Source organism: Musca autumnalis, unplaced genomic scaffold, assembly GCF_047663935.1.
Source record: "Musca autumnalis isolate F117 unplaced genomic scaffold, ASM4766393v1 scaffold_5, whole genome shotgun sequence".
Classification (NCBI taxonomy): Eukaryota; Metazoa; Arthropoda; class Insecta; order Diptera; family Muscidae; genus Musca; species Musca autumnalis.
The window spans coordinates 115,948,733-115,975,832 of NW_027412088.1; the positions used below are offsets into that span (position 1 = coordinate 115,948,733).

Consider the following 27,100-nt stretch of genomic DNA (forward strand, 5'->3'; position numbering starts at 1 on the left):
TATTCCTATATGGTGTATCTATGTATGTGTTTTCATTAACCGAACGAAATTGTAAGCGAACGATTGAGAGTCGGTGAACGATTCAGATGATTGAACTAGAATGTTCAATTCTAGTCTATAAATATTATTAGTTATTTTTCAGCGAATTTTCTATCTTAAGATTGCAAAAGGAATTTCCCTATGTTTAAGTTACCCCAAAAGTGCACCCATATAGTATGTTAACCCCATAACACATCACACATTTAACATCGAAATCTATCCCCTCAAAAGTCTAGTTACCGTAGACCAACTTGAAGTAGTTTTGGTTTCATTTACAAATTGCCACCGCCCAAAAATGTGATGTTCTGGTCAGAGGTGTGTGCATAGCGGACATACTTATCATTGCACTACTGTGACTAGGGTGTCCAAAAAATCGGGTTTTCCAATCAAAACAGTTTTCGGTGAACCAAAATTTTAAATTTTTGTCAAAACCCGGTTTTCATTTTTCGAAAATTTTCAAAACCGGTTAACGGGTTTAAACCGATTTTGTTAAATAAGTACAAAATTGCTCATAATTGATAAATATATGATTTAAAATGTGCAGCAAGGGGTAAATTAGCCCACTTAGCACCGAGAATTTTTTTAGCGAGAAAACTTAAAATTTTGTATGGAAATTATATTTTTGATACTTTCTAAGTATTTCTTAATAAATAACTTTTTTTCTCTAAAATGAATAGTTTTCCTGCAATCGGGCCTTATTTTAAAAGTGCCGAAAACTGAATTTATATGAATGTAACATTTTTGATTACATTTTTATGGCATATTTAAATTTTTTTCAAAAGCCGAAAATTACAAAAAGTCGACTTTTTGAAATTGCTTACGTTTTAGAACAAATGCGTGGAAATGCGTAGGGCAAATGAAACATTAGGGGCGTGGAATGACAGATAACAGATACTATAACAAAATGCAAAAAACCCACAAAAATATGCGAAAATACCCGAGTTTTACGTCAATTTTTGTAACCATTTTTGGTGGCGTTTTAACGACCAGTGTTTTTAAGTGGGTTAAATACAACGACTTGTTATTATATAATTATCTCATAATATCCTTGTTATTTGACATACAGCCTCAAACTGCGGACAGCAAAATTAAAATTGTGTACCAAAAGAATTAAGCTTGCATTTTATTAAGTCTGGATTCTACGTCTTGCGTTGCCAACCTCAAGTTATCGTAAAATGCCGGAATCAAACATACAATTTTGTTATCGCTACCCTTTGTAACCTGAGATTCGACAAGTTCTTAGTACTAGTTCAAAAACGTATGAGTAACGTCATACAAACTACCGTGTGATATTACGTATACACAGTTTTTTCATTGATCGTTCAATTGAGCTAGATTAGCACAACTATACATTTTACAAAAAATATTTTTCAAATTTAAAGGTATTTATAACTTTGCCCGTACCTTGTGTTAGTTAAGTTTAGTTTACTTTCAAGAATACAATTTTAATGAAATAATAAAATTATTACTATTTTTTAAAGCGGTTAACCGCCACAAATAACCGGTTTTTTCGGTTAAACAAAAATTACGATTTTGGCGAAAACCGGTTTCGGTTTTGGTTTTGGACACTCTAATTGTGACCCTCGTACATATTACCCTGTCACAATAATAAAAATTAGACTTTATTACCTTTTGAGCGAAATTAACAACCGCTAATGCAACACCTTACATATACTACCTTACAAGCCGCATGACTCATTTATACATATCATTTCAGATGCACACTAGTACTGGCAACTAGTCATAACATAATCATCATTAGTGTTGGTTAACTCGTCCCATACGACAATCTTCATTTTTATTCATTCGTTTTGGTATAGCTCTTCTGTAATGAATGTAACACATTTTTACACAATGGAATTTTGAACCGTTTGAATACATCTCTTTGGGAACTGATACTTATTGTACTGTAGATGATGAAGGTGATGGCGATGAATACCCATTGCGAAAGTTCTTCACAACCATTAATTTATTTAAACAACAAAGAAGTCATTGATATTCTTTACATTTGGTAAATAGTTCCTTCATTTAACCTTTAAGTCAGAAATAAGATATTTGATTTCTATGTGTCGACATGTCTGAAAAATATTTAATGGTTTATAACTATCTAAGGAAATTAGATGTATATGTTATTGATACGACAAATTGTGCAGCGTCACTACAACAGGCATTCAACTCGAGACAAAGTTCAAATGTACATTGGGAACAAAGTTAAAATTAACAAATAATGGTAAACATTTTAGATTTTATCCTGAAACTCCTTAATACGAGAGTTGCTCGATAACTTTCTGGCCTAACAAGGAAGACGCGAATATTTACCATCATTGTTTTCTCAAGTAGTCTCCACCATGATTTATAATACACTTTTTCGTGCGCTCAAACCAATTGTTGATGCACATTTTCCAATCCGAGGGAGACGCACCTCAAAAAAATCAAATCGTTGACCAAGGGAATCAAATGAAATCATTGGATGCCAAGTCAGGTCTGTACGGCGGATGACACATCAATTCCACGTTTTGTCCGGTCAAAAAGGCGCTGGAGCAGCATTCGTTTAAAATATATTTCGAGTGACTTTATTTATATTTTCTTTTATTTTTATTGACAAAAACATGTGAATTCTGTATCTTAATACAGAAAGTACGGATTAATTATCGAAAGGTCAAAATCAAGTTATGAAGATAGAATCTCAGTATTATAAATAATGCTGCATAAAATGAATATTGAGTTGAATATAATTTTACGAGCATTCAAAAACTGATCATATTGGTTTGACATTTTAATTTATTTTGTTTTCAATCTAAAGAAAATTCACATACAAGAATTCCTCAGTATGCGAGTATTTATAACAAGTTATTGAATTTTCATTATATCATCATCTTGAAACAGCGCAACCCAGCACATAGAAGTATAGTTGTGTGCTGAAATGCAGTCATGCACTTAACTTCAAGATTTCGTGTTGTTTATGTTCATTACCATTATTACGCAAAGCATTTTATAACATGGACATTATATTTGGTTGTTTTTAACTTGCTTGCTTATTTAACTCATAGCTGTATAGAGATATTTATCAAAGCGTACGAGGAACTAATTTAGCTCATAAAATCAGTTTGGAACTAATTTTAGTATAAACAGAATGTTTTTTCCGTTCGGGGGCAATAAATGGAAGTAATATGTATTGATCCCACAGCCACAAAGGGGGGAGATGTTCAAAAATGGTGAATAACTCAGGCATGATTTACCCTAGCTATTGTTCAATATTTACGCCTTTTTCCATAAACACAGTTAGGCCCCAGTGGCACGTTTTAACATATCCCAATTGTGATCAAACATTGACAATATAAACTTTGACATATAATGGTACCACACGATTTTCCGTATTTTCAAGAATTTAACCGTTGTGGCTAAAAACATTTCTGCAGAGAACTATAGGTAGGTAAGCCCGCTTTTTATATAGCCCCCACAGAACGGTAGTTCCCGATTTTGGGAAATTTAAGGGTTTTGGCAACATTATCCAACCGAAATAGCTGAAATTTGATAATAAGTCTTTGTTAGCGGATTATAACATTGCTGTAGAGAATGAAGGGTGCTGGTTCACGTTTTGAACGGTACGATAGAACGGTACTTCCCAATTTTCGGTATTTTGAAGGGATCAGCAACATTATTTAACCAAAATGCTAAAAATATATATTTAGTCTCCGTTGGAGCTATAAAATATTTCTGCACTGAACGGTATAGGTCCACTTTTTGATATATTCCCTATAAATCGGTACCGCCCTTTTTCAGTACTTTTTAAGATTTTAGCCACATTATATAAAGCCTGAAATCTAGTTTCAATATAATTTATGGTGGAGGCTATAAAAAGTTCGGTCCGGCCAAACTTAACGCCCTTTTCACTTGTTATTCGATGATATCGGACTTTCATTTTATCGGCCAATACGACCGTCATTCAACATAGATTTAGTCTTCTTTGTGGGAATATATCGTAGAAATATATTATATGTGTGTATGCCACACACAGATTGTTCGATTCTAAGTCCGGACAACATCACATTTCCTGAATATAACTCCTCTATAAACGGTGTCGTAAGACACTACGTTTTGTAGCGTCTATAATGAAATATGTCGCGAAATTTGCAAAATGTCAAATCGTGTAGTACTGTTATAAAATCCTGAAACTCGGAATATTTGTCACTCCCTAAGAACACAAACTATCAATTTACAACAAAAAATTGAGTCGAAATAATATATTTTGTAAAAATATCAAAAATTAAATAATGCGGTTTCTCCAATTTCTCCGAGTGCGATTTGAGTGAAAGTGTCGGGTCAGGTACAAAAGTACAATCTTCGCTATCTCTCTGTGAAAACAAGAATTGGAATTTAACTAAAATATAGCACCGTATGAAAACTAAAATAGCTCACCTCGTGAAAACGATACGGTAATTTTTGTATACCATGCCGTAAGGACAAGCCTATGTACCTAACAAAGAAAAATATCGATAAACTAACCTAATATCGATTATAATTTCCCAGAAATATGTATATCGGTCCTTCCTTCTTCAGAAATTTACAAAATAACGTTTTTTTTTCACAAATAGGAATAAATAGTAGTGTATGTATAGGAGAATGCCACGCCCACGCCTTACAATATTTTGACCTACTTTTTTCTTATTGAATGAAATTTTGAAATGTTTACTATCAAATTCGATATACTAGAAATCAATGATGACAAATACTGGGGTTTTGGCTGGGAAAATCGAATTCTAAACCATTGTGCGGCGTTGTGTTCATTATAGGTATCGGGAGTCCTTGAAGATATGTTCCAAACTTCACATGTCCAGTGAAAACTTGTGTTAGGTAGGAGTTTAATTTTTAGATTTTTAAAAAGATATCTGTCCGCTTATTCATTAACTAGACGTGTTTGAGTTTAGGTTTTATCCATCGAATGCAACTCGTTAATCGAAAATATACTTTCTTTTTTTCTAGGATAATTGGTACCGGTCGTATACAGCAAGGACCGGCAAGGCTGTAGGTGAAATAAAACGGTAAGTGAATATAACTGTTAATTAGAAGGTCCAAAGTACTTTTTCTATTCTCTGTGTATTTCTTAATTACTTGCAATAATAAGACTAAAACAGGGACAAATTATGAGGCTTGCACAAAGACAATCGGGTTAATTGAACTAGACATAATTCTTATTAGAATTTTGTGTTTTGTCATAGCTTTCTCAGGTGTTGTTTTGAATGTTTTTAATTGGTCCATTGCACAGTTGTCCCAATTCAAATTTTTTTGGCCAAAATTATTTAATACAACATAATGTATACTTTTCGTTTATAAATAGATTAATATTTATTATAATAATATTAATATTTATTGCAAATCCGTTAAAACGCGTTTCTGCAATCATAAGGTACAATATAGTACTATTTATTAGGTTTTTAGATATGCAAAGGCATACAAAATGTTAGGGTACAAAATGTGATGTTTTAGTACAAACATGATTCCAGAAGCAAACCATTGTTAATCCTTAAAATATCTTCTACTTTCTTCCCATTTTCTCTTCAAAGTGAGACAAAAAATTCGTACTCCTTTTTCTAAATATTTTAAATACTCCTTTGACGGATTGTTTTCACTACAGTTTTGTAGTACATAGTTTAAGATGTTTTTTTGTTTCTTAGCAATTGTGCCATGTTGCTTCCAAATTTTAAACAAATCTTCGTTTCTGAAGAAGAGGTCGTCTAAAAAATACAAAAATAGAGTGTAGAACCAGAATTGTCAAAGTATAGAGACAAGCAAAATTTGATTAAAACGATTATTGATTAAACGATATATATAAATATTATAAAATTACTTACCTTCAGCTTCCCGAATCATAATATTTTTCGTTTCACTTTTATATATTCATTCAATCACAACACGCAACAAAAAATGTATATTTTACAGTAAACAGTCTGATTTATTTTTATACAAAAAAGTGACAACTTTGACACTGCGCCTACTAAAGGCAATTAACGCTTTTTAGCAAAACCAATTATTTTCAAAAAAATAATGTTGGCCAAAAATCGGGGCAACTGTGCGACGTTTTTATACTAAAATTGATTACTAGGTTAATCAAATGTCCCAAAATATCAATTGAAATGTATTTTCGCCAAAAACAGCGAAAATTAATTAAATAGTGAGGCGCCGTTGTGGGAGGTCTTAACCAAAATATTTGGTACAAACAGTTTATACTTTCCATGAAGTCAAAATGCAAAGTTAGAGCCGAATCGGTTAAATAATATCGCTAAAATCTTTAAAATATCTTAAATCGGACGGTACGGCTATGTCACAGTGTGGGCCAATTTTCAAAAAATGTTGCAGAAATGTTTTTTATACTATTAAAACCTTAAATATCAATTTTAAGAAAAATCGGATGAAACTTTGTCTTTATCCCACATTTTCAGTTCAATACTATATACAATAAAAACAACAATTTATAAAAAATTTCACTCAACTTAAAGTAGAAAAATACATTTTTTCTAAAAAAGGCAAAATAAGGCAAAATATTTCATCTGAATATGATAGTACATACCCCTGCCAGCTTCCAAAAATTTTTTGGAGGAGACGATATTTTTACATTTTTTCTAAAGTTTAAGAAGATTTCAAAAATATTTGTAAAAAATAATTTTCAATATACACACAAACTTTTATCTCCCTACCCAGATATTACAACTTTCTTCGTTCTTTCTTTATATATTATGAAAGCACTTATTATCAGCTTCCAGATTCATAATAACTTTGGTCTGAATTTCGTATACCCATTCGACCACACAGCACACCAAAAAGTATATATTTTACAGCACACAGTCTGTTCTATTTTTTATACAAAAAATTTTCAACTTTAGCATTACACCAACGAGCGGCTATTAATGGTATTTAGAAAAACCAATTATTTTCGGATGGTTTGAAGTGTTTTTTATTATTCCGCGCAAAAAAATTATAAAAATATGAAACTTCAAAAAAATAATTTTGGCCAAAAATTTTGTGATTGCGACAACTGTGCATTGGCGGGATTGAATATTCGACACACTACGCGCTGTTCCACAGTTAGAAACATTAAAGGATTTCTTCTTAAAGTAGTATAAATTTATTGCCTTTTTTTACAGTGTTTTATTTAATTTGCTTTGGTGTCCGTTTAGTTCAAATCTAGTAACTAATTTTAATACAGTTGCTGTTGAGCAATCGAACTGAAACTTTGCACACTTTTCAGATTTGCATGACAATACATGAACCAATATGGTTCCATTTTTCATATAGCCTCCATATAGCGGTACCAACCTATTTCAGGTATTTTGAGGATTTTGTCTTCATATTTTGTCCAAATTGGTTGTAGCTTGGCATTTGGAGTTACCAATTGTACAGAAACTCCCCCACCAACAATTTTGGACATGGGTCAGATTTTAGTGTAGCCCCCATATAATGGTACCACACGATTTCAGGCAATTTAAAGTTGTTATCTACATTTTCGGCCTAAATTGAATATAATTTGGTTATGGGGTTATCAGTGGTAAAAAACTTATTTACTAAAAAATTAAAAAAATAGTGTTTTATTTATAAATGTATTGAAAACTTGAAAATAATTTTTCTCTTAGCCTCCATAAGTATGTATATTCTTCTTCATAATGATATCTCTCAAACAAAAATTAAAAATTGTGACAAAATTAAATGGCTATAAACGGCAAGCGTTTTATTAGAGAGATCCATCATGAAGAAGAATATACTTATTGAGGCTAAGAGAATAATTATTTTTTACTTTTCAGTGCATTTATAAATAAAATACTGTAACTTAATTTTTTAATTATTTTTTATTTCAGTGTAAGTAGCGAAGAATATGCGTTGAAAACTTCAAGTCGAGCAGAGTAAGATTGATTGAGACATGTCCGCTGAAAGAAAATCCTTAGCGTAAACGATCATTGCGAAAATGTTAAAAGGCATTTTTCTCAAATGGCATTTTTGAAATCGTTAACCATCCTGACTCTAATGAACTAATGAACCTACTTTTAACATTTTCATGCTTTTTACGGCATAAAAATCTAGTTTTTGACAGTTTGATTTTTTTAATAAAATTATCTGCTAAACCTAAATAACGACGGGACGTACACAAATATTTCACCTTTCTACCACAGCCCCGCTCTCTGAGCGCCCGTATTACCCAAATACGTTGAGTACAAAATCACATTTAAAACACCAAATCCACGACCAAAACTTATTTAAATGTTTTCATTCCTAAAATAAATAATTTTCCTTTGCAATTAATTGGATTTCAGGTTTTGTTGGGCTTTTGTTTTCAAAATACAAAACACACACATACATGCATACAAAACGTTCTGTCATAGTTGAATTTGTTCAACTTACAAAAAGTATACGCTCAACGTATTTCGGTAGTTCTCATAAGAATACATGTGTTCTACTTTTTTCACCACACACGCCCTGGGTATACCGACTTATATAGGTATGGGCCTTACATTTTACTATCGCACTATGGTCACAAATCTATTTTTTTTTTTTTGGCCAAAAAATTTATTATTAAAATTATTTATAATAAATGTGTAAAAACAGCGGTTGCATTATACGGGGGCTATAACAATATGAATTTTAAGGAAATGTGGGTATTATCGTTATATTTATATAAGATACTACATACAGTCAGTTTATGAAAAATTCAACCATCTTAAAATACAAAAATTCGCTTTTTAACTGTGGCAAAAAGTGGCAAAAAATTTCTTCTGAACTTATTAGTGAAGACCCCCTGCTAGCTTGCAAAATCAATTTGGAGGTGGACATATTTGGTAATTTTTTAAGTTTATTAATATATTTAAATAAATATGTTTAAGAAAATAATGTTCAATTTTACAAATTTTAATATTATAAAAGTACTCAATATCAGCATCACGATTTATAATAACCTTGATCTCAATTCTGAATATTTATGCAAAAAACTTTTTTATTTTTATGCAACAAAGTGCAAACTTTGACATTGCACCATGGATTTGAAGTGCTTTTATTATTCAGCGCAAAAAAAAAAAAAAATTTTGAAACTTCAAAAAATAGTTTTGACCAAAAATTTCCTGATTGAAAAATTACCACAGTGTATCGACTGTTCGTTAAAATCGAAATTTTGGCTTTGAGTGTACCCCATTTGTTTAAAAACTATTGTTTTTAATTTTCTTATGCTCTTTTCCAGAACCTGGAAGAAGCTACTATTTTTTACTGCGATAAAAATTGTACTTTATGTTATCAAAAAAAAAGTAAAAATTAGTAGATTCTTGCAGTACACATAATTTGTTTCGCATCATTCCCTTTCCCGCAATACATGTACATACGTGAACGGCTTTAATGAAAACAGTTTTTCGTGGGAGGTCATTCGCCTGTCCCGTTTCCACAATATTTGGAATGTATGATGGAATTTTATCTAGAAATAAGTTTGCCAAATTGTATTGAAAATACATTTTCGGTTGATTTGAGGTATTTAATGCATTTGATCCAAACACGACAATTTGGAATGAGTGGTGGAATTCGGTCTAGAAACATGGAAACAAAATAGATCTATTAAAAAGGTTTGTTTTCTTAACCTTTAATAGTTTGAATCAATTCCATATCATCAATTATTCATCGTTATTATGTATTTTTTGGATGCGACAACGCTGAATATCGAACTAGCCACTCTTGAATTTGTAGTCGGACCTGCGAAATCCGCGCGCATTTGATTTATCAAAAGAGCTCAGTTTATTTCTATCAAATTCCAATTGCACTTCATTACCATAGTTTGTGATAATCTACACTACCGTTTTCATATTGCCCAACCCTAGAAAATCTATTTACATATTATGTATATCATGAGGTTGTTAACGTTATTTTGCACTCGTTCATGATCACATGGACATTTGTAATATGTTTTACCTAATGTAACATAATTCACCTTGATACGACCATGTTCTATTAACGAAAATATATATCTAATTTCCAGCAGAAATTGACTGAAATTTCTCATGCACAAAATGAATTTAACAAACTGGGGGAACTGTTTGATAATTAAGACTAAAGAAACCTTGAGTTTAAGAAGAAGCTGGATTGAAAGAGAGAACTCTAGTTTCGTGTTATATAGTTTTGCTATGTAATCTTGGCGTTTTAATTAATTATCGAGTTAAAATAAAAACAAAAAAAAAACTATAACAACAGCAATAATGGAAACAAAAGAATGCTACGTGTAATGGCAACAACAGACAACTACAACAATAAAAATTAATAGAAACGGTGGCAAAAGAAATAAATATACTGCATGCAGTCGGTATAACAGCAAGATAAACAAATAAGTAAAACAATAATGAAGATCCGCATAATCTTAAACAGATTTTTAATTAGCAATTGCATTAAAATGCAGTGCAAACTGAAAAACAATGAGCTGCGCTAAGGATTATTTCGAAATGTATAAAAACAGACGTATAGTACCATAAAATGCCCTTTTATTGCAGTAAGAAAACTAAGGAAGGTAATAATCAGAGATGCAAAATTGACTGCTTTTACGGACAAACTAATTTTGACAGATACATATATTCACATGCGTGTATTCCAACATGGCATGTTGCGTTCTTTTCTTATACTTGACGTACATCTTTTGATGTAAGTGGTTGGTACATCAAAACCACTTGCTGAACATGTTCGACATGTTCAATTTGGTCCAATGTCAAGGAGATTCCAGTATGATGTCTTCTCTAACTACATAGCAAGAGTAGTGAAGCATAATACAATGACCTGGAAGAAAACAATTGTTCACACTCCTGAGTTATAGCGTGATAAATTCTTTGTTGGTGAGCATTTATCGTATGATTTAAAACCTACTCAACACCAATGTCTCTTCGGAATTCATCATATTCTCAACGATGACTTTTGTATGCCAAAGAAATTTGCCACATCCCATGTTTTCTTTTTTTCGCTCTGTCACCGGAAACTCGTCATAAATACCCACAAAAAACCCCAAAGGGACAAGGGATAGTTCGCTTATATCAATGAGTTCAATGATATGAGACCTAACAGAGAAGTTTTACATGAATGAAAAATACTCAGGAAATATCGCCTACATTATGCTGAAGCGTATATTTGCAATTTTTAACAAGTTAAAACGGCGTTAAGTTCGACCCGGCCGAACTTTTTATACCCTCCGCCATAAACTTTATTGGAACCAGATGCCATTTTGGTTGGATAATGTAGCAAGTACAGTAAAGTTACTACAGTCAAAATAGACATTGAAATAGCAAAAATTCCCCCAAAGCTGAATTTTGGTGGAGAGCTAGGGTTTGCCATTAGAAGCAATGTCCTAAAAGTCCCCATCGAACCCAAGTCAAATTTTGAGGGTTTTTAGATTTTTGGAAATTTTTTTTGAAAACTGTCTAATCAAAATGTGCATATATAAGGGGAATATGCACATATTCAGGCGAACCGGCGAAAATAACCGGGGTATCCGGGTCTGTTTCTCCAACAATATATGTTACCTTGAAGAGCGCATTCAAACCTATGTTTTAGTAAAATTACCACTAAGTCGGACTGTATTTAATAGAGTTATTCAATGTAAAACCTTTTAAACCATATCTGTAATCGTAAGCCCAACGGTAACGACTCCAACGAATTTTTTTGAATTTTTGTCTGAAGGTAGGGTTTGGTGCGCTGATTAGGTGAATATCGTTTGAAAGCTTATAGAAATACCTAACACATGGTGTGGTTCGCCTCAAAATTTATTAAATTTGGCACTTAGATCGCGATACCTCAAAAATGGGAACTCTTTTTTATAAATCGTAAAGGCCATTTTTGTAGACAATTGTTAAATCTACAACTTCTACCTAAGCCGATTTTTGGTGACAGTTTTTGAGAAAAATCCTAAAAACTGAATAAGGCCTCAAAAAACGAATGAGGAATTTTAGGACATTGATTCTAATGTTAAACCCTAGTTCTCCAGCAAAATTCAGCTTTGTGGGAATTTTTGCCATTCCCCCCTTATACACATGTCTATTTTGACTGGACTAAGTAGCATCCGTTTGGAAGCTAGATTGATTTCCACAGACGGACGGACATGGCTATATCGACATAGGCATACTGATTAATATTTAGATGAGTTACAAACGGAATGACAAACTTACTATACCCTCCAGCAAGACGGGTATACTTACCACTGCACGAGAATCAATAATATTTTGAACCCCATGTTAATTTAAATGATTGATAATGAGGTAATTTGCTTTCTAAAGTTATAAAGATATGGTTCATCGGTTAATTCAAATTGATTCGAAAATCGGTTTTCATATCTACATATCCTGTACAAAAATTCACATTACCGAATATTTCCGCAAAGACAAAATTACATAAATCAGTTCAGAATAAAAACATCTGTTTAAGGTATTTTTTAAATGCATCCCAGTTTTCTACACAATAAATACCGTATTTCAATACATAACTCAGTTCGTTTTCTGAAAAATGATAGAGAGTAAAAATAGAAGTAGAAAGGAACAATGAAATCATGAAAATATATATTTTTTGTGTTTAATTTCTAATACAGATCTACATGAATTTTTTGTAGAAAAATTTTATGCAAAAAATCTCATCTTGAGACGCTTTATTGCGTTTTAGGAAAAAAGGACATTATTTAAAAGGACGAAATGTTCTACAAACAGAATCCTCATACGATTATTAGAAGACATGTTATCTCAAAAATGCGCTGCAATAACGCAGGCGACAACCACACCCTAGCTCAGAAATTTGGCATTCAGCGTATATTTGCTTTTGGATTCTTAATATACTTTCAGAATTTTAGCTCCATTTTGTTGCACAGTGTAATAATGTCTTTTGAAACAGCTTATGCAGAGCAAATACATTTAAACAGGTTACTATTTGTACATATTTACAAACATATATGTGTACATATTTGTCAGGAGTATAATTTGTCAGATGTAATAGTATAAAATCAATAATAATTTGTCTTATTCTAATTGCCAAAATGTCAATTACATCCTTTAAAGAAATTATCGCTGTTTTCTTTTTCTTTAGACTCTCTCAAAAGTTTTTAAACAACAGGTCATTGGCATATTCCTTTTCATTTAGTAGCTCGTCTCTCTGATATTTCAGTGAAAAAAGATAAAACGAGTCATTTGTACTAATCATAAAATCGAAGTAAAAAAACAACAACGACAGACCGTGGAGACAACGACAGACCGTGGCAAATTCATAACTTCCTATGCGATGACGTGAAATACCGAAAATGAAAACATTTCATGCCGACAAATATGAAACGGAATTAAGAAAAAATACCAAAACAACTCGCTGCCAAAACGTGTTTCTTAACGGTTTACTAAACGATGGAACTTCTTAAAATTACAAAACACCCCGGATAACCCCCCCAACGTAAAGCTGAAATAAAGAATCAACAGCCGGAGAGAATTCATAACTCTTGTCTTTTTCAGTTTTCTTCTTATTGTTTCTGTTTTCCACTTGCAGACAAGACGTTTTTGGCTGTTAAAATGCTACAACAACAACAAGCAACATAAAAACGTTTAGTTGAAACACGATTTCAAGCAGGGCAGTATGGCATACTTATGGAAAGAAAAGACCACTGCAGAACCAAGCTAAGCTAAAATGCCAGTAAAAGCGGTTAATTCATATTCATCCCATTATAGGACGGACGGGTTAATAGAGATTGGATGTTGCTGGCAGAATGTTGCAGCAAGCGTACAAAATGAAAATGATGGTGGTGATCGTTGATTCTTTGGCTATTGTCCGCCACATCTTTACCATAACTAATAATAAAAACATTATGGCTAGAATTACACCAAATATAGGGTGCAGATTTTTGGAGCCATTGTGTGCGCGTTTAATGTTCATCTTCGTGGTTGATAATGTGGGAAAAAAACTATTTTTGTTTAAAATAAATAACGTTTTATAATCAACGAAAGAGACTTTAACTATTTCAAATTGTCGATCATTGTAATTGAAACGATTGAAAAACTAAACAATTTTTAAATATCCAATGGCAATGTACAAATCTGCTACTGGTGGTCACGATGATTCGTTCGACATTTTTTTTTTGTTACCAATAGATATGGCCAAAAACTGATTGTAATAGAGCAAACACTGAGAAGCGTATCATGGCGTATGGCTCGCAATAAAATCGAAAGCCCTGACAACGTGTGGTCACAGTTCGCTGGCTGACTAAATGAACGAGTAAGAAAATCTTGTTCAACTGGCCAACCACATGACTAACTATTTGTCCAGCGTTCTGCCCGTGCTTGTACTATTTAGGTGACCCACTTGTGTTGAACTGAAATCAAAGTGTTTTCTCTGCTATTGCTGCTCTTGGTCTATTGTTAGGGTTGAAAATTGTAAACAAACTATAAACTTCATTTATTTTATTCAAATAGAATAACTATAAATTACCACAAACACTGTCAATATTCATGTGTATGCGAAACTTAATGTAAAATGAAAGTCTTTATTTGTATAAATGTTTTTATTATTATTATTATTCACCTTTGAAATATAGAGTGAGGTAATTTAGAATGAAATTTGTCTAATAAATTGTTTGGAGTATTAATAATTTAGACATCTATAGCTCAGCTTCTATATGACGTAGAAACCAAAGACCACGTTCCATGTGTAGCAAAGAGATCTTTGCTAAAAATGACCGTTCAATAATTTCTAAAATTAAGAATATATAAACAAATTTTGCGAAAAACAGAAGGTTAAACCCCTAAAATAACTGCTAACCTGGTTGGTTGGAATATTTGGATGCAAACTTCAAAATAATAACATTATATTGGATGATCGGAATTTTTATCATATTGAGCTTTTGTATAAGCAGAAAATTCAAAATATAGAATTATAGCTATTTGCAATGTGGCTCAAGCCTTCAAACTAACAGGAAGTATATTACAAATTTTCTTTGCTATGCAAAATTAAATGCAATTCTCTCGACAGATGCAGCTGAAACGTTCGGAGTACCTAAAGTCGAATGGTAGCTGTATATGGCTAGGATTGAACTTTCAATACCGAAAGTCAACAATCACTAATATATTGGGACTATCCAAAAATATTCGTGCTATAATAATTTTTTTTTCGGCACAAGATGCTGAATGTTTGTAAATCTTTATAATACTTAAAATCTTAGAAAACTGTTAAGGCGGCATACGATAGTATGGCAAAACATAGCTTTGTCTATAAAAGACAAACAAAACAAAACAAAAAACAAGGGAACTGATGAGATTCTGTCTCGAAGTTCGAAACTATAGACTTATCTGCCTTATAGACTTACAATGCCAAATTTTCTCCACCAAAAAATTAGTTGTTTTAATAAAATATAAAAACAGCAACAATGCCCAGCAAAAATTTAGATCCGTTAGTCATTAATATATCAAGAAAGTAAAACTAAATTAATATTTCAAGATAAAACTAAAAGAAATATATTAAGGTAAAACTACATACTTAGTAATAACCAGTTATTCAGTGTGACAAGCCCTTGTTTAAATAATGGGTTAGTAGGGTTTTTAGTAAGTAGTTACGACTACCAAAAAGTACTCCTAAACCCCATTATTTGGTAATGATGTTTTTGCTGGGTGGGACTAATCCAGAGTATTTTGAAAAAAAAAAAAACGATTTATATATAAACGACACATATTGGAATTTTCGCAAAAACCTTTCACTCATTCATATCCAAATATAGAATAGAAATTACACAGATATTTTATATTATCAATTATATATTATTTTTGGTGCTATCGGAATGAAATGGTTAATATGAAATGCTGGATGTTTGGGTTCGTTATTTATGTATTTTTTAACCTATGTAAAAATCTCTGTCATTAGGCACGCCGTTGGAACTCGCCGAGAATTAGGTCCCATATCATTGAGCCAACTATGGATTCGGGTAGGCCTGATAGCAGAGAAGAATAGAGTGAAGAGAGAAGGACAATTCGTGGGAAATAGTTTAAAAATTTTCAGGCAAAGCTTTTTGCAACATTTTTACGTATGCATAGAGGTAACAATGGGGCGAACCCTGGCCCCACAGGGCCTACAAGTGTTGTAAATTATCTAAATGATCAACCACCAGTCTTAAACTGGATTTGACCACAATTTTTAAGGCTTTTGTAGTGCAAGTTTCAAAAGGCGAGCAATTTTTTACACTGATGGATTACGTGAAAATTGGTTTCTTGGATATTCGGGGAGTACTGGCTTTCCCAAAATTAATGCTCGGGTACTAATTGCGTGATCTAACCATACATTGCAAATGAATCTACAAAAGTTGAACTTTCGTGTGGGGGTATCGGGAAGCGGCCCTAAATATTCATTGTTCTCAATTCAAAAAACGCAGTTTTATGTGGTTGGTATCGAAAATTATGGTTTTCCCAATAAAAAAAGCAGTCAGAAAAGGAAAAAAGACGGCCGGGCCGACTATATGATACCCTACACCACCACGGTTTTAATATAATTTGACCAAATTTTTTGTAGACCAAACTCCATTATATTTCCAAACGTCATCATGTCTGTCTGATTGTGTGTTTGGTACATCAAATACACGAAATCTGGTGAATATACAAATATATGGAAGCTATATCGAAATCGAAACTTTTTTCTATTCCAAACGCCGTCAACATTTTACAGATATAGCGTGTTTGAACGAAACTATATCCGACCGACTTCAATATAATTTCTCAAATTTATTTCTATACCAAATTCTATCACACATTCCAAATTTCATTGAAATAGGACATACATAACGTGTTTGGTGCTTCAAATATATGAAATCACCCGAAAATATATATATGAGCTATATCCAAATCTAAAAACCGGACGGATATGCATAAATCGACTCAGAATGTGATTCGATGTATATCCCTTTAAAAGAAGTATGGCTCTATATCATTTTTTTATGCATGTTACATACAAATTCACAAAGCCACAATATCCTTTACCACAGTTGGTGTGTACGGTATAAAAACTATGCCCTTACAACCAGAAGCACAAGAACATCCTGACTGAGAAAAAATCAACACAGTGCGAGATGATGCCTTAAATTAGGGTGTTTTCGGGCTTTGAGTCATTATCTCATGAAATATAACATTGTAACCAATTGTGTGGTAATGTGCCTTTACACAACCTCACTAAAAGTTTATTTTTTACTCCTACCCGCTATATTTATTCATTTGATTCATAAACCTTATATATGAAATTTTATAGCGATCGGTTAACGTTAACCCGTGCCAACCTAGTGATCCTTGTTTCCATAGTAATTTGTATGGGGCCAAATGTGTATTTTCACGAAAATTCTCTAATGGCTGCAATTATGGTCCAAATGATGAAAAATATTACAAGTTCTTTGTTTAGTCACAACAAAGAACTTGTAATATTTTTTCATCGATTGGACCATAATTGCAGCCTTTAGAGAATTTTCGTTAATGTACACCTTTGGCCCCAAGAATCCTACAAAAATTTATGAAAATCAGATCGAATTTTGTTATAGCTCCGCTATGCATACTTGGCCGATTTTTGGTCCTATATAGATAGATATATCAAAATACAATCCGATTTTCACGTGTTTTTAGGATTCGCATTTAGCCACAATACGTATGCATGTAAATATATCCATATAATTTCCACATCTAGTACATACATACATACCTATATACCCTGATTATATTAAGTATACACATACATTCATAGTATTAAATCCAGTACTCTGTTTAAGGAGGAACATACTCTGTCAGGATACAAATCATTCCGTTTGTGTTCTTGTTGCTTCAAAATAACCGTTAAAAATTTCCATGGGTATTATTAGGAACCCATGGACATTTTTATTGGTTGTTTTGATTTTTGCGACTCCATTGTAAAAACATTTTTCACAAATATTCTACGTATTCTTTCGATTTTAGTAAAGTGCCAAAAGCGTTTTATGTTTTTGCTTTGTTATCATTGCACAGAGTTTGTACATGGCTGTGTCCATATCTACGAGTATAGCAGCAATACAACTACCTTTGCGGCATTAACAGCGTGATTAGTCGTCTAACAAAAGCTAATAAATGGACAGCCGGCAAGCGGCCAGGCAACCAACAACTAAAACAAGCATAATGACAATCAAATTTCAGTTCGGGCACAAATTGTTGACTTTTGTAAAAGCCCAAAACCAAACAAACATGCACGCGCGGCACTCTCACACAGCCATTGTCGTGGCTTAGTATCTGATCTTCATCTGATTCGTGGACAAAATTAAAAATTTAAATTAAATTTAATTGACGTATCACATAGTGATGAGTGTTGAGAGCAGACCCACATTTAGTGTCATTTATGTGGACGATATTCATCAGAACATCTTTTACCGTATATCCCCTTTGTTGGTCACACACATAGAAACATGCTCAGGTACATAGATACATGGTTATGTTGTATATGTTTAGTGAAAATAAGAAACGCTAAGTGATGTGCGATATTTGGGTTTAGCTGTGGATTTGTTTAAATGTATTCTGTTTTGAGATGTTCTACTTTCCATTTAGCATAATGTTAATGGCTGGTATCCGTCTCTGGTCGACCTTTCTTTTCACCATCTCTGCTGACATTTTAGGGTAGATCGCTGAAGAAGACTCTTACCATAAATCTTGAGTGTGTGTATAATAATTTGCATTAGCACTTTCCATGATATTTCAGATGTTGACGCCCTTTTAAAGAAGCTCAGAGGAATTTCTCTATACACTTACAAAAATCATAAAGTCCAATTAAGAAAATATAAAAAATTAGGACAATTTGATTTTTTTTATAAACACGTCCATTTTAATTGCCAAAGACAATAAAAAACGTTAAAAAAGAAAAAAATGTACCAAAAATATTTAACCCTATTCGGAGAATAGAAACGTCAAGTAGATAAAAACTTTTAAATCATAAAAAACGTAAACTGATTTGACGATAAAATGTGTTTCATTAAAATTTCACTTTTATTTTGCAAAAAAAAAAGTTTTATACCCAAATTCTTTACTAAAACTCAAATTTAAAATTTGTTCATAGCAGACATATCAATCTTCTCCACAAAAAGTAAGTCTACTTTAGTAGGATCTCTGACATAATGATTGTGTCACTAATTTTCTCCTAGGTTTTCATAAATCTCTGCCAACGGCTACATATTCTGAAATGATTATATTCTATTAATCAACCTCTACGTATTCACAGTGTATCCATTATTTATATATGCTAATGTATGCGTATTAAAACACTCATACATTCACAAACAATCTTCACATATAAATTTGAATGTGATTGTAGCACGTTAAACATTAGTCACCTGTTCTTCTTGGTTCTTTTGAATTTCATTAACGCTTTCCTCGTTGTCTTTTCAATTTTAATGGGACACATAAAAAGTTTCGTTTTCGTTTCATGGCATCAGACACACAACTCCGACCGCACGATATTTGGGTCAGTTTAATGACAGAAGACGACAACAACACCAGTTATAAGAGCGGCAAACAGAAATCCAAACATTTATGAAATTTCGAAAACTTATGGACGGATTTTCGCTTTCATTTCGTTCTTGTGACGTGTGTTTGTTGTTTGCACGTTGGCTCTTTGCGTTTGCTTCTTGGATGCGTGAGTCGTGCCAGCAGAACGAAACGTTTGTGAAATCTGTATGTGCTCTTAACCAAATTGTGCCAATTAAGTGGTGTCGAAGAGTTACACGCATTTTAATTGTGGCGGTGGCTTTTTAAAAGCACAACTTAAGAAACAAAGCAAAATCAACCTTCTCACGTACACCGTGACTGCCTGCCTCCCTGTCATTCTTTATGTACTACACAACCACATTCATATGTTGATAAATCACATTGATAAAAACTTGTAGTTTTAGATATCTTCTTGTACAAAATTAAAATGTATTAACATGTAATAAATAACATCTAATTGAAATTAGCACATTTCAAGTTGTTTTAACGGCATATCTGTTAATCTTCTTGATTTGGTTAATAGTTGATTTTCGAATGTTAGTGATATTTTATGTGTATATTATATACTACTTATAAATTGTTAACACTCACACTCCAGCACTCAAACGTTTAAGTTATTTATGAGCCGACTTTGTTGACATTTATTTCTTTTATGCTGTTCGGAATAAAGACATTGAGGATATTCATTTTTTCTCTAATTTCTATTTTATCATAGTCAATTTAACCACAGTGTTTCTTTTGTCAATTAACATATATACAAAATTTATTTATAACAATACTAACCACATATAATACCGGGGTTTCGGTGTCGAGCCATTGTTGATTCGACTCCGACTCCAGACTCCGGAGTCGTTTTTTTTTCAAGACTCCGACTCCGAAAATAATTTCCAATATCACTCAAAATTAATAAAATATACAAAAGTTTTTAATTTATCTCTATATGCTTGTTAGAATATTATACTCAACCACATTGTTTCTGCTGTATCTTACAATGAAAAGTAGCAAAACTTTCAAAAAAGAAAGTTTCATTAATTTATTTGATACGTTTAAAAATTTTTGCCCTGAAATCGAAATCGAGTTATTTTTTTTTCGACTCAGACTCCGATTCCAGCAAAATTGCTCGACTTCGACTCCAGCTCCGAAACCCTGAATACATACGAAGTTCTATCATATCGACTTAATATATTATATATCGTAACCATAAATGCCCAAAGACGTAACCCACAAAACCAAAACATTACAGGAGAAGCAAAAAACGTTATAAAATGAAAAACTGTTTTATAGAATATCAATTTTATGAGGGCGAGTATTTGGAGTGTTATCAATCATGTACAAATGGGTGTAAATAATGAATCTAAAACCGCGAAAACGCTTGGTTTTGGGATCCGTCATTACAGCAATATCTGCAATTTTATCCCATTTTCCGAAATACCAAATTCCTTGAATAGGATCGTTTTTTGAACGTAGAAGCTTGAAATTTTCCCAGAGCATGTATTTTAGCTTTATGTATCAGATTCAATCGAAAAACGAATTTCGGTTTTCATGTGGGTTACGTCTTCGGGCATTTATGGTGACGATATAAAATACATATTGTCTCCTTGGTTATATTAATCTCATTCTTGGAAGAAACTTCCGTTTTCGTACTCGTTTTACTAATTAAATCACATTTATATATTTTATTTAACTGTTTATTTATTCTTCGACCTTAAGTATGTGTACAACAATTTAGTGTTAAAATTACAAATAAAATCAATGTAAATTAAGGACGCATATATGCAGTGAAGAGGGCTTCTCCATACCACCGACGCACAGTGTTTCCACTTGTATAGGAAGGTGCGACAAAAATATTTCTAATCGTCGGACCGATCTGATTTTTTCAGTAAATGCTTAATATAAGTAAAAAATACTTTAGCCAAAAAAATCATCAATATGGGTTTAGTTTTTCCTATAACCCCATATAGCGGTACCACCCGACTTGAGGTATTTTGAAGCTTTTATTAACATTTTCGGCTCGAATTGCCTGTAATTTGCTAATTGGAGTTTCCAATAGTCACGAACGTTATTCAAGAAAAATTGTGGACATAGGTCCAGGTTTTGGTATAGCACCCATATAACAGTACCTGCCGATTTCAAGTATTTTGAAGATTTTTATATAAATATTGGGCCCGAATTGGCTGCAATTTGGTATTTGGAATTCTCATTGATCGAGAAACTTTCCCACCAAAAAGTGTGGACATTTACATTTTTAGGCTAAAATTGGGTTATGGGGTTCTCAGTGGTCATAAAACGTCTCCGCCTGGAATTGTGGACGGGAAAGGAAGCAAACTATTTTATTTGGGGGGTATGGGGGTATAAAAATGTTCGGTACGGCCGAACCTAACATTTTTACATGTTTTTCATTTTGTATAGAAAATCATATAGCAAAACAAGTAAGAACAGACTATAGTCGGACGGGGCCGACCATGTGATACCCTATACCACTAAACGCGTCTTCTTGGGATAAAGTTATAAGATGTGCATTAGAAATTTTACCAATTTTCACACAAAAGTTTTGATCAATTTAACCCGCTAAATATTATCCGATCATACCGTTGACTTGCACGCTACTTCTTCATCTCAAACCAAAACTACGTTTAAAATTTCGCGCCGATCGGACTATTATTGCGACCTACAGAGCGGCTACAAAATCGAGCAAAAATTTTGTTTTTGGTCCATTTCATCCCTTTAACATTTCACGATCATCGCCAAAAACTAATCAGTTCTATTCTGGTCCAAACCCGACCTCCATACTAAATTTCGTGACAATCGGTCCATAATTGCGGCCTCTAGCTTGATTACAATTTTTAATGGACGGACAGACGGACGGACGGACGGACGGACACACATCGCTAAATCGCTTTATCTCGTCGAGATATGAAGTTTGGTATACCACATGAGGGGTCTACGACGAATATTTCGCGGCGTTACATGAATTTTTGGGAAAACAAACTTATTATACCCTTTTCCACATTGTGGTATAGGGTATAAATATACAAGTGTGAAAAAATACAATCATAAATAGTTACCAAAACAAAAATATCTAAATCTTGAACGAAACCCACAAAACAAAATAACAGTGAGAGGCATGGTCAGAATTTTTGATGTCACATACGGAAATGCTGGAACGACGTTTTTTGTAAGCTTGACGCTATTTCGACCATTCTCCAAAAACTATGGAGTGTGGTCTAGGATGGCATAGTTAGTAAAACTCAATTTCAGTTTTGAGGACTTGGAAAAAATTCACAAAAAAAATTATTCAAAAAAATGTAAATTCCAGCACATTTTATGCGAATAATTTGTACAAACTTTTCAAAAAAAAAATTAATTTTATCCTTTAAATTTTTAGTTATTTGCCTTATAAAAAGTCACAACTTTACTGACTTTATTAAAGTCTTGAAGAGATCATACGTAAATGTCAAGTTCTTCTGTTTTGCTTTCTTAAGTACCGTCATAAATTACAAAAACATTGCTAGAATATTAAAATATGATATGTTTAGAGACAATTTGCTGAATTGTTGCTGACATTTGCTGATATCGATTGTTCGATTTTTGTCGCAGGTTGGCCATCACGAAATGGCCATTTGTAGAAATGTTTTGCATATTTTACTTGCAAAAGTTCAAATTTTGTCAAGAGGGCCCCCACCCGAAATGTTGTTGAGATGTATTTCTGACACTTCCCTGCTCTAAACCAGTAATATTCATGCAACAAATAGGATCAGCTGCTAAAAAAAAAACAAACCGAAAACATTCTTTATAGAAAACATGTTTATAAATTTACCTGTTAAGGCGATGATGATCATATCATTGGATTTTTTGTTTTTCTCTTTTGAGATAAGCTGAATGATCAGAAGGTTTTTGCAAATGAAAAAGGATGTCGGAGAAATTGTCATTACAAACCACTACACTACAAATTCCGCTTTTGGTGATGGTGCGATTCTCTAACTCATTTTTTGGTTAGCGACAAGAATCTGTAAAATTAAAATACTTATAATTTCGGTTATTAACGAATAGCGACCAATAGACAGTAGTGGTAATGTTCTACAGATAGCAACAGTGTTGTCAATTTTTATTTGAACTTTTAATTCATAATTTTGCGTTTTAATGTTAGCGATTTTGTTTGTTAAAGAATCGCACAACAGGTATATTATGTGGGACAATCTGACTTTATCCTAAATTTTTGTTCTATATATACCGAATTTATTGTTAAATTGCAATTAGGAATTCGATACAACGGATTTTTTAGGAGAGATGGCAACAACAACCATTTGGTTTTTTGTATACATTTGTAGTTTATATAAAATGCATTATATTAATATTTTTTTTTTTAATTTCAGACTCCTTTGTAGCCGTAATTATGGCGTAAAAATGGTAAGTAAAACAAAACACTCGTTTTAGACTCCAGTGTACATATGATTTATGAACTATCGATATTAACTGGGGTACTAACTTATATTTAAAGTTCTAAATAAAATGTTATGTTTTAATTTGTACCAATATTTGTGGATAATGGAAAATATTTATGTATTTACTGAATATGTCTCCCCCAATTCAAAATTTGTCTGCGATGTTTTGAAGCAAGAACAGCATTAATTTCGCCGGGGCCGAACTTTTTATACCCTCCATCACGATACAACTCGAAGTAAAATTGAACAATTAGTTTATCACAGTAGTAATTTCATTTATGAAGTACTAAAGGGTGGGAAATGCTAACTGAAGAATATCGCTTTCTTTTAAAGCCGGTTTAATGTCAATCGATGTTTTCTAGCCATTCAGAATCCGAAGTACCATGTTACAGCCAGTGTGGCCAGCATTTTTGCAGCTAAATTTAGCGTTATTTTTTGTATCTAGCCACAAAATTTTCATTTAGCAATTTTTTTAGCATTTTTCAATTATTAATTTAGCATTATTTTATTTAAGAAATTTTAGATATTTTCGAACCGAAAATCAGTTAAATGTTGGTTGAATTGAATAGAAATGTTGTTTGAACATCTCAAAACAACGTTGTCTTTGCTCTGATTTAAAGGAATGAAAATGTGAATAAGCAAATAAAATAAAACAATTGAAAAACGTGGAGTTTGGGCGGGTCGAACTTGTTATACCCTCTACCACGAAATATTCAGAACTGATATGGAATAATTAGTTTTTCTTTATGTTACGAAAATACCAATGCCAATAATTTACTTGTAGAAGTTTTTTGACCGCTGGGAACCCCAAATTCTTAATAATTCAGCCGTATAAAAACTTGAAACTGTGTGAAATCTAGCGGTTCCGTTTTATAGGGGGCTATTCCATAGCTTGGGCATATGTACTCAATTTTCAATGGAGTAGTTTTTAACTACTGCGAACTATAAATACCAAATGACACCCAATCTTGCCCGAAAATGTGAATAAAAACTCAAAAAAAGAAACATATGGTGCCGTTATATGGGGCCATACCGAAAAGCGGACATGTGTCCGCGATTTATGGTGAAGAAGTTGTTTAACCACTTTGAACCCAAACGACACTCAAAATAAATGAAATCAACGAGTGCCTTTGTTATTGGACATATTCCAAAACGTCTACTTATGTCCATAATTTTTAATGGAGAAGTTTGTTGACAACCCTAAATTCTAAATTATGTACATCTAATTCGGTCTGAAAATGTAGCTAAAAACATAAAAGAAGGGCTATTCCAAAACATGAACTATTGTACGCAATTTTTGGTAGTCAAATATCAAACTATAACTAATTCGGTCTGAAGATGTAGCTTAAAACGTCAAAATACCAGAAATCGGGTAATAACGTTATGTGGGGGCTATTCCAGAAGGTGGACTCTATGTCCACAATTGTTAGTGGAGAAGATTTTTGGAACCTTAAATACCAAATCATGGGAAAAACAGCAAGAAACTGAAATCGGCCGGTACCGTTTTGTAGGGGCTGTGTCAAAACATGGGCTGATATAGTCATCTTCGAACTTGACAAGGCTGCAAACAAAAGATGCATCTTTCCAAAAATTCAGTGTACTATCTGAATTTTGTTGATGCCAGAGTGATTACCACAGATGCACGGACATTCACAGATCGACAAAGAATTTTACTCTTATCATGAATATGTATACTTTATAGGATCGCAAATGATTACTTCAATACGCTACAAACGGAAAAACAAACTTAATATACCTTCTATACTGGGGTGGAGGGTATATTAAAAAATATAACGTTTTTAAGTTTAGCATTATTTTTTGGAATTTTAATATTTATTTTAGTATTTTTTAGCATTATTTTAATACTGATTAAGCTGCAACACTTTTTTAAATCTGGTCACACTGGTTACAGTAATTTTTTTAAGGGCTACCCCTTAAAAATTTTCCAAAAACTTTATATATGAAATTTTATGTCGATTGGGTAAGGTGAACCCGTACCACCTGAGTGATTTTTGTTTCCATAGTAATTTGTGTGGGACCAAAGTTGCATTTTCACGAAAATGCTCTAAAGGCCGCATTTATGATCCAATCAATGGAAAACCTTTACCAGTTCATTGTTGTGGCTAAAAAAATATTTCTACAAAAATATGATGATCGGTTAAGGTTAACCTGTGTCTCTGCCTATCTGTATTTCCTTAGAAATGTGTATAGGGGCCAAGGCGATTTTTCACAAAATTGCTCTACAGGCCACATTTATTGTCCAATCGATAAAGAAATTTTACCTGTTTGTTGTTGCGGCCAAAAAATGATTCCTACCAAAATTTATGAAAATAGTGTAAGATTTTGATATTACTTCAACGTTAAATATTTGGCCAATTGTACTTAATTTGGGCCTATAATATAGCCAATATCAAAATCTGAACCTTACAAATATTAACCTACAAAATATTAAACTATATTGGCCATATTCTGCGTAGACGTTTTCTATTTCAAATTTCCGAAAACTCTGGGCAAAAATCGAAGAAAATAAAATAAATAGTTTCAAATATGTATTGCTTATAGGATCCCACCGCGTGTATTTATATATGTACGTTTTTTGTCCAGTAAGTGGGTATAAAAGCAGGTCTAAGTGATACCCCATTTGGATTTTTTTCTCAATATTTAAGTAGTTTATTAAAATATAATAATATCCAAAACAAACAACGGGTTTTAAATATTTTTGCTGTGTTATTGTAATGAATGTTATGTAAAACTAATTTAAAATGTTCAGAGTCACCAATGAAGTGCGGGTTTCCTAATAAAAATAAGTCCGTACATGTTGATTTTTTCAAGGTAAATTTTCACAAAAAATTATGAAGATAGTTGTGAGTAAGATCGAGTTGGGCTGTGTACCTTATCATTTTATAAAAAGGGAAGAGTTTTTACCAATTCCCGTCGAAACATTCCGCACATATTTGCACTTTTCGTTTTATGTTATATTTTGTATTGCAGATATGTACAGATTTTCTTTGATTCAGAATGTCAGAATATAGTATAGGGCCATTTCCTGGCGTTTGGGTATAATGAAGAGTTTTGATGTATTCCAGGACCTATAGTAAAATTTTAATCTCATACGATCACATTTCA

The 27,100-nt window shown here is 32.6% G+C and overlaps 1 protein-coding gene across 1 annotated transcript in view; it reads left to right on the forward strand.

The window, feature by feature from the left end:
• The window catches only part of LOC141405235 (uncharacterized), a 206,862-nt gene that overhangs the window by 22,992 nt on the left and 156,770 nt on the right, over positions 1-27,100 (forward strand). The window contains exons 2-3 of the mRNA XM_073989332.1: positions 5,023-5,081; positions 23,906-23,939. The gene's annotated coding sequence lies outside the window, so the exon portion shown is untranslated. The remainder of the gene's footprint in view (positions 1-5,022; positions 5,082-23,905; positions 23,940-27,100) is intronic.